The sequence below is a fragment of the Papilio polytes genome, unplaced genomic scaffold, assembly GCF_000836215.1.
Source record: "Papilio polytes unplaced genomic scaffold, Ppol_1.0 DF824169.1, whole genome shotgun sequence".
Taxonomy (NCBI): Eukaryota; Metazoa; Arthropoda; class Insecta; order Lepidoptera; family Papilionidae; genus Papilio; species Papilio polytes.
Genome location: NW_013525035.1, coordinates 2,012,749 through 2,021,953, shown reverse-complemented (window position 1 = coordinate 2,021,953; position 9,205 = coordinate 2,012,749). Strand labels below are relative to the sequence as shown.

Below are 9,205 nucleotides of genomic sequence, written 5' to 3'. Positions count from 1 at the left end.
GTATGAACAGCTTCATACAATCCCATACGTTCTATTTTGACACATAGTTACCGCCTAGCGTTTTCGCGTCCGTGCGAACGCTCGCTTAGATCTAGACATTACTGAAACACGGTAAACAATTGCCAACCAAATATTTTTAGTTTTTCTAAGGCCCTGGATTAAATTACTATTACATTTTAAACTAAGTATTAGGTTTTTGATAGACTTTTTCTACGTTTTTAACGATAAAATTCGATGAACGAATTTGTTGCGTTGTGCAATTTGTAACAGCAACACCGACAATGGCGGCGACTGTACATGATATTTGTACTTTTTGTATGTTAAAACAACACAATTAATAGTGGTAGAGCCCGTTTTAACATCTTCGCACGAATGGGCCTGCTCGACCGGTGGAATCCCATGACCACACATAAGACAGGCGTGAAGTGGGAGCAATTCAGCGTTTCGTGTGATGAGTGTGGTGCCGGAGGCCTAACTTTAGTCCCTATTCCTTCCCACCCTGGGACTAAAGTTTTCTTGTAAGAACAGTATGGGAAGGGAACGTGGATTTGCCGGTGAAGAAGACGCATAGAAAGGGGACACATCCTCTTATGTACGTCTCCGTCGCTTAAGGGTAGGCAACGCATTCGCTGTAGCGGATGTCTATGGGCAGCGGTCACTTCGCCTTGTTTGGCAGGTTCAGGGTGCCGCTTGCTCGTTTGCCAAATTATATAAAAAAAACAATACCAATGCAATAAATGAGATTATTGTATTAATGTGTATCTAAGAAGATATTTTCAATAGGAACTTGGCAAGTATTAGTTCCGTTTCAAATTAATCGTTAAATTTATAGCCGGTTTTGCAGCGGCTGCGCAGTAAATGGTAAGTGTTATTGAGGAAAATGATGTATCGGAACTGGGCACTTGGTTTATCGTTCATAGATTTCGCAAATACACTCGTTACTTCAATTAATTGGTATGTTTGCAATAAGATGTAATATCCGGCGATTGTTTTGAATAGACGAATAATCCTTCAAGATTCTGTTTGTCTGAATTGTATCTTACTGATATTATAAATGCGAAAGTTTAGATGGATAGATGGGTGGATGGATGGATGTTTGTTAGCGTTTGTAGCCTAAACGGATCTCCATGAAATTTGGCACAGGTTTAGAGCATAGTCTGGAAGAACACATACGCTACTTTTATCCCGGGAAAAGTTACGGTTCCCGTGGGATTCAATAAATTAGTTTTTTTTATGTTTACTGGATCATTCTGCAACGGTTCAACATATCTTATTAAGATATGGCACAGATATAAAACAAAGTCTAGAGTACACATGGGATAAACTTCATCCCCGAGAAATGTCCGGTTCCCAAGGGATACGTAGCTATTTATAATTTATACAGTTCGGATGTTTTCTAATACCACGTGGACGAAGTTGCGGGCAACAGTTCGTAAGATATAAACGGATAATTTAATAAACGTAGTCGAATACATAAAAGTATTTGCTCACAAAACACATTTTCCTAGCATTAAACTATTTTTATAAATCATCAATACGAAATTTAAGTAACCATTAAACAATCTTACTATTTTACTTCTTACTAATGTTATAAATGCGAAAGTTTAGATATTTGGATGGATGTTTGTTAGAGTTTGTAGCCTTAACAGCTGAACCGATCTCGATGAAATTCGGCATACATGTAGAGTATAGTATGGAAGAACACATAGGTTACTCACTTTTGTTTGTTTTGATTCCGCGCGGACGGAGTAGCGGACGAAAGCTAGTAAGAAATAGTTGGTTAACCACTCTCAAAGTAGTTACTCATCGATGCCATCCTTTAATCTTTTACACATAATAAAAAAAAACGTTTATACGCAACAATTAATGGCAAGGCGAACTGTCAAGATTGTAATGAAAATTGGCACTGTTCCCATTGTTTCGTGCCGTCAATCTAGTTTATACTCGTATCATAATACGTAATATTTGATGGTCTATTACAATAAAGATGAAAGAAGCAACGGGCAAAAGCAAGTTCATGATTCACGTGATTGAAATGAAGCCAAAACATCGCTCGAACTATCAAACTGGCTGCAATAAATCCGTAGTTGATCATAATGAATTAAAGAATCAATTTACGCACAATCTGAGATTGCGATATGAATTTCAGATTGGATACACGTGCAATCTAAGATAGGATACGGATCCAATTTGAATGTTGAACAGATACACGCAATCCAATATCTACAATCCATCTTTCTTAACTGATATAACAAAGCGTTAATACACATTATTTGTGGCATAGGATGTCGTTACCACAGCATATTTTTCTGTAATAGAAAGCTCTACACTTACGACATCCTTTAGGCTATATATTTTCACGCTATTAAACTTAGGGGGTAAATAAATTGGAAAATAATTTTCATGTGAGAAAGGGACCATAAGCTGTAGCTTAGCCTGTAGGCTACCAACATCAAAGAAGTAAAATTGCTATCGTTGTCATTTTGATATTTGAATTTTGTCATTTGCAATTGGGAATGTCACAAAGTGACAAAAAATCAAGAATACAGTTTTCATAATTTTTTGCGGATAAAGCCGCACGGGAATTACTAATACGGTAAAGTGTAAGCACACAGTTGTTTGTTATGTAAGATGTCAGCAATCACAACACATTTAGTAAGATTCTTTTTCAAATAAAAAAACCTTGCATTTGAGACATGCTATAGGCTATATATTTTCACGCTTTTTCATTTAGCGGACAATAAGTTGAAAATAATTGTTATGCGTGAAAGGGACAAAAACTACATGCCAATAGCAGTAAAGAATCAAGATTGCCATGGTAATTATTAGCCAATAGCAATAGCCTTCGTTGTCTAAGCATTTGAATTTTGACATTTGGATGTTGAAGATTTTAAAATATCGGAAACAGCTAGTAATTGGATAAATTTACTTATGTCTAGTCTGAGATACAATAAACTCTACACCGTCATTTGGTATGTCTGTGTTTTAATTGCAGTATAATAGTTTATGTTTGCAATTCTCAACACATGTTCAAAGAGGTGTTTTGATCTGTTTTTGTTACCTAAACGATAGTTGTAAATCTTTTATGGTTTAAGTGGTTCTTTTAGAAATGTTCACATTAAATGTATGAAGATTTTAGTGGAGTGTTTTTGTAAACATTTTAGTTCTTGTGTGTTACCTTTTTTTTAGAAATTCAAAGTTAAATAACGAAATATTATTTAACTATTAAGTATTTTTATTAGAATTAATTGTCTAGTGGCAATCATACCGACGTTTTAAAGCGTTTTACAGTGGTAGAGCCCGCTTTTATATCTTCGCACGAATGGCCCGGCTCGCCCGGTGTAATACCACGACTACACAGAAGACAGACATAGGAGCAATTCCGCGTTTCGTCTGATGAGTGTGGTGCCGGAGGCCTAATTTTATACCTCTTCCCTTTCCACCCTTTTCTTAAGAGGAGGAGATGGGAAGAAAAAGTGGATTTGACGGTGGAGACGCATAGAAAGGGGAAATGTCCTCTTTATGTGCGTCTCCTCGTCCGTCAATTTAGGTAACGCATCTGCAATTGTGGATGTATATGGGCAGCGGTCGCTTTCCATTTCGGTGGATTCAGGTGGCCGCATGCTCGTTTGCCACCTTATATTATAAAAAAAAGTTAAAGAAGTTCAAATGAGTACTGTTCTAATCGTACTACCGGTAGCATACCCCATTGTACCATTATAGTGTTAGACAACTTATTTAATTGATACTGTCGCTTTAAACTCAGAGCAATACTTCTCGCCAGACTATCGATGCGCGCCAATCTATCCATACTTCTAGTGACATTGACAACTGTCAGCTAGGGATGTGACGTTTATGCCGACAATCTAGAGTTGCGCCAATTCTATAACACGGTAATAATTTTGATCCTAACAATAGGTATGTACAAGTTTCAATTATCGTTACAAGCTTTCGACGCTAGTTCATACGTTTCAAAACCAGTATATTTTGAGTGTATCGATCCAAACAATAACATGTACTGCGGGGTTCAAGTCAAAACAATTCGGTAATGATGTAATGCACCAAAAACGTCTCTATTCAGGTCAATAATTATTGATGTTTCAGTAAAATTTGTGCTTAAATTATACGTTTATGCTCCAACTGTAGTTGAAGTTACGTAATAAAGTAAAAAAGGAAGTCCAGGATTACTAGATTGTTTGAATAATAATGCGAGTAAAAAATTGATTTTAGATAAAATGGCTGATAGAGACTTATATCAGAAGGTGGCAAACGAGCAAGCGGCCACCTGAAACCGCAGACATGGCGAAGCGACCGCTGCCCATTCGCAATAGCAGATGCGGTGCCAACCCTTAATCAACGGTGGAGGAAACGCACATAATGGGGATATTTCCCCTTCCTAAACGTCTAAACCACCGACAAATCCACGTTCCCTTCCTATCCTATACTTATAAGAAAAAGAGTGGGAAGGAAAAGGGACTAAAGTAGGAACGTGGGCACCACACTCATCAGACTGTACGTGGAATTGCTCCCACTTCACGACTGTCTTCTGTGTGTTCGTGGTATTACACCGGGCGAGTCGACCTTCGTGAGAATATCTTAAAGCGGGCTCTACCACTAAGATGTATGGAAAGAGGACATACTGTGCAGTCCCTCAGTAGGATACGTCTGATAGATTGAAAATGATGATGATGATGATGATAATAAATGAGGATTAAAAGAAAGTCTTTGTTACTTTTATCTGGAAATGTATTGTTTTTTTCTTAAAACAATGCTACCCTACATTAGTAATTTACAATGCAGTATTTACACATGGCACCAATTAAATTGCGAAAAGTACCGCGTTAAAATGATATTATAATAAATTTAAGCTGACATTTATTTTATTTAGACAGCGTTAGTCGCTTGCGGAAAAATTTTATTTTTATTTTGGCTGGGACAGAAATATATTTTCTCATCTGGAACGTATCGAACTATAATAGCCATATTTTTGGGTTCTGTATATTTTTTAAGATACTAGCTTTAGGCGGCGACTTCCTCTTCGCTTAATTTAAAAGTAAGTAACCCAGTTATTTGGGGTTGGCCTTTCTTGTCCTAAGTCTCCAGACAGCACGAATCTTAGAGGCTGCTTCGTCAAGTTTTATTTCCTTCATATCCTTTTGGACCGTCGTCTGCCAAGTGGTAAGTGGTCTTCATGGAGTTCGCGTCGTCGTCGGCATGTTTAAGGCTGATTTGACCATGTGATCTTCAGGTCTCCTCTAAACTAACTAACTAGGTGAAGTAACTAGCCTGTTTTCTTTCAGACTGTGTTCTACATAACAATTTTTACTATATTTAAGCAATACTTTTTTGGGCTTTAAAACATGATAGAGGAAAAATTAAGAATAGAGCGAATAAAATTTTAGGGAACCCTGCGTTGTTTTTCATTCATTTCAAAGTTACGTTATTAGACTGCTTTAAATATATTATGGCAGGTTAACACCAGATTCCAGTTTCATCACGACAGGCGTTGACAAGGGGCGTAGGCACACGTTGAAAATAAACCACGAAATTAGCCGATGATTCATAGAAATGTGTGAAGTTATTGTCAATTTGTCATTTGACAACAAACACAATGGTATATGAAAATAATTTAATAATAATGACAGAAATTAAATTCCAAATTATACCATTTATTATTTTACTTAAAATAGCAGACAGAAGAGTAATACAAAATGTAGCCTATGTTACTCACAGATAAATTACCTTTCTAATGGTGAAAGGATTTTCAAAATCGACTCAGTAGTTTTTGCGTTAATCAATTACATACAAAAATCCAAAAATACACATCTTTCCTCTTTATATTATTAGTATAGATAGTATAGATACACATTTGAACTATAGGTATTAAAACAATACAGAAGTAAATTTAAAACTAGAGCAAAGAAATCGTACAGTACCTAGATCATTGGAATGCGTTCATTAACAAGTAGTAACCGTTTTAGATTTGTAAAGAGATTTATCTGCTCTGCCGCAAAACAAACACGCAGAAAGATATACGGAGAGAGCGTAAACGAATGTTGTTGAAAAACATGATACCTCTACGTAACCTTGGGTAACTAAAATGACCAGATCAGCTCACAGCTCACTGTGATGAAATAGATCAGTTAACCGACTTGTAAATCAATTTGAGGTATGATATGATGAGTTTCGAGTCACACAGTTCACCGCTCGTCAATTGTCATTGGTATAGTTACAATGCGTTGAGTCGTGAGCTACTAATTTAGATGAGTTGCAGCTCAACAACTAAACTAACCGGAGCTGATTTACACACGTCTAAGTAGATTCACTCAGTGCGTAGCTGAGAGGCTTTTGTAAATGTAGTAGGTGGTTGCTACATGCCCTTAAGTTGATTGATTACTGGAAATAACTATAACTTGACTAATTGTACTTGTTATTAAGTTTAAAAATCATTACTTTAGTTCCACTGAATACCTCGAGTCCTAAAACATCGATAGTCGTATAGACTTTCTATAGACTGCTAAATCTAGATTTAGTATTTTAGTTGAATATCCTAAAATAGAAATAGAGTTCAGTTAAGCGAGACATTCAAATAGTTGTGTTTATTCTGGACCGGACATTTTCCAGCGATTACCCGCCGCTTGTCGACTGTCGTTTGTTTTGGACTGTTTTGAATATGTCGCAAATGTTAACTGCAGTGAATTTTAAAGTAAAATTAGTAATAATTATTAGAAAGCTACTATTTTTACCTCACAAAAAACTGGTGACCTAATTTTTATGAAACATCAGATTTTAAAGCGGATGTCAGTTAAAAGATTAGTCTTATTAAAATTTCTATAAAATTAAATGTTTTTTTTTAATCTAAACAAGCGGTAAAGATCAAAAGGGTACAGGAATTATTAAATAAATTATATTTTACAACATTAAAATTCATCAGAAATGAGCCACATTAATGTAAAAATAAAAAAAACACAGTTTTCCGGTCTTAAATAGTGAGTTGTGGACCGCTATTTTGTTGGGGACTTTTCTTTTTAGAATGTTTGGATATCAAATAACGATAATCGTAATATGAGTAAAGTTTCATACATTGTTAAAGAGCTTAAACCCAATTTCGTAATGGTAATTAACTTTAAAAGTGCTATAACATTGTTTAATGCTGTAATAAATGGATGGAAATCGGTCAACTTGCTCGTTAGAAATAAATTATTACGAATACGACATATCGTGTCGACAACTACACTATTAATGTCGCCCGTCTTTATATATTTAATTTAAAATTATTTACATCGTTAACGGAAATGTTAAATAATTGTAGCTTAATAAGTATTAAGTGATGCAACTTGTACATATCGGCGAAGAAATTCATAGATATGTGTGAAGTCGATCAACCCGCACTGGGCAAGCGTGGTTGACTATGGCCTAATCACCCTAATTTAGGGTAGGCTCCGAGCCCCTCGGTGAGGACATATAGTGAGCTGGTATTGAAAGTATAAAAAGGCGAGCCCAGTAGAAACGTTCTTTGCGATTACCCGTTAATTTTTACATAAAAAACTCTTTAATATCCCACTCTTTATGGCTTTATCACATACATATACACACAGACTTTTGTGTTTTAAATCAATCTTGATAATTTCAGTCTTCTGTCTTACTTCTTACTAACATCAATGCGAAAGGTTAGATGGATTGATGAATGTTTGTTAGAGTTTGCCGCCTAAACGGCTGGACAGGTCTCGATGAAATTTGTCATAGAATTAGAGCATAGTTTGGTATACACACATTTACTTTTGTATTTGAAATTCCAAACGGACGGAGTCGGGCGAAAGCTAGTATTTAAATACATCAAGGGCGGATCCAGCTTTGATTCCAAGAACCCCTTGACCCCCCTGGATACTCCGTTCAAATACACCATGACCGATAGTTATAACAATGTAATGTTTATATTATAGCACTAGCTTTTCCCGTGCGGCTTCACGCGCATGAAATTATAAAAACTTTATTTTATTGTTTAAATTTGTCAAATTATCAATTACAAATGTCAAAATGACATGACATGATGACAACCTTGCTACCTTGATGTTGGCAGCAACTTAAGTTCTTTTTCCCACATTAGAGTTTTTATCCAAAATATTTACCCCCTAAGTTTAATGGCATTATAATATATAGCCTAAAGCGTGATGGAAGTGTAGGGCTTTATATTAAAAAAAAAGAATTATTCAAAAATATGCTGTGATAGCTGACATCTTAGGCAACAAAGAAGTGTGTGTTTACGCTTTATTATAATAGTATAGTAGCATAGAAAATAATAAATGTACTGTCGGACAGACAATTCAAAACAAATTTGATATACACGCAAATAAATTTAATGATGCCGTGTTCTACATGAATAACATATAATTATTTACAGCAATGTTTATGTTATGCGGAATTTCGACATATACCTAGTATATTTAGAGTTACGTGATTTTAATATTTTTTGAATGCCGTATTTTGTTACGATTGAAATCTGTACCTGTCAGTGGAAGAATTCTTTCTAAAATTACAAGATCTTTGGTAATTGTATGATGAAAAATAAATTAACTTACTTACCTTTACACCGGACTTGGAAGTCCGCTCTCTTCGAAAACTTAGGGGAAATATCTGGAATAGAAAAGACATTATTATCTATATTTACACTATTGTAAAGAGGAAAGATTTATATTTTTGGATTTCAATATATATTGAATTAACTCAAAAACCATTGCTTCGATTTCATTTTTGACCGACTTCCCAAAAGAAGGAGGTACTCGATTCGTCTGTAGGTTTTTTTTTTTTCATTTTATTTCACCACTATAAAGCTACGTTATCAGTGAGTAACATAAGCCATGTTTCTTTTTTTAATTCTTTTTTAATTTCATTAGAGATAAAATACGAATTGAACTAAACTAATTTGACCAACTTCTCGAATCACAAACTCTGATAAAAGGCGGTTCAATTTATAATACATTTATTATTTTTAAGTGTTTAAAATATTTAAAAGTATAGTTTAAATGAATTACTAACGATTTTTAATAACATTAAGGGCCCATCCCACCAAATTATAATTGTCTGATAACAATCCAGTGTAAAATATATGATAGAAATATCGGATTTAGTTTTCTATCTGACAGTGACGTCATTTTTAAGCTATTTGAGCCTCTATCAGACAGTTGTGGGACAGGCCGTAAATAAA

General features: G+C 35.1%; 1 protein-coding gene across 2 annotated transcripts in view; it reads right to left on the bottom strand.

Moving 5' to 3' along the window:
* LOC106111437 overlaps window positions 1-9,205 on the bottom strand; it is a 40,507-nt gene that overhangs the window by 21,799 nt on the left and 9,503 nt on the right. For both annotated transcript variants that reach the window (XM_013293531.1, XM_013293532.1), the window contains exon 2: window positions 8,584-8,634. The gene's annotated coding sequence lies outside the window, so the exon portion shown is untranslated. The remainder of the gene's footprint in view (window positions 1-8,583; window positions 8,635-9,205) is intronic.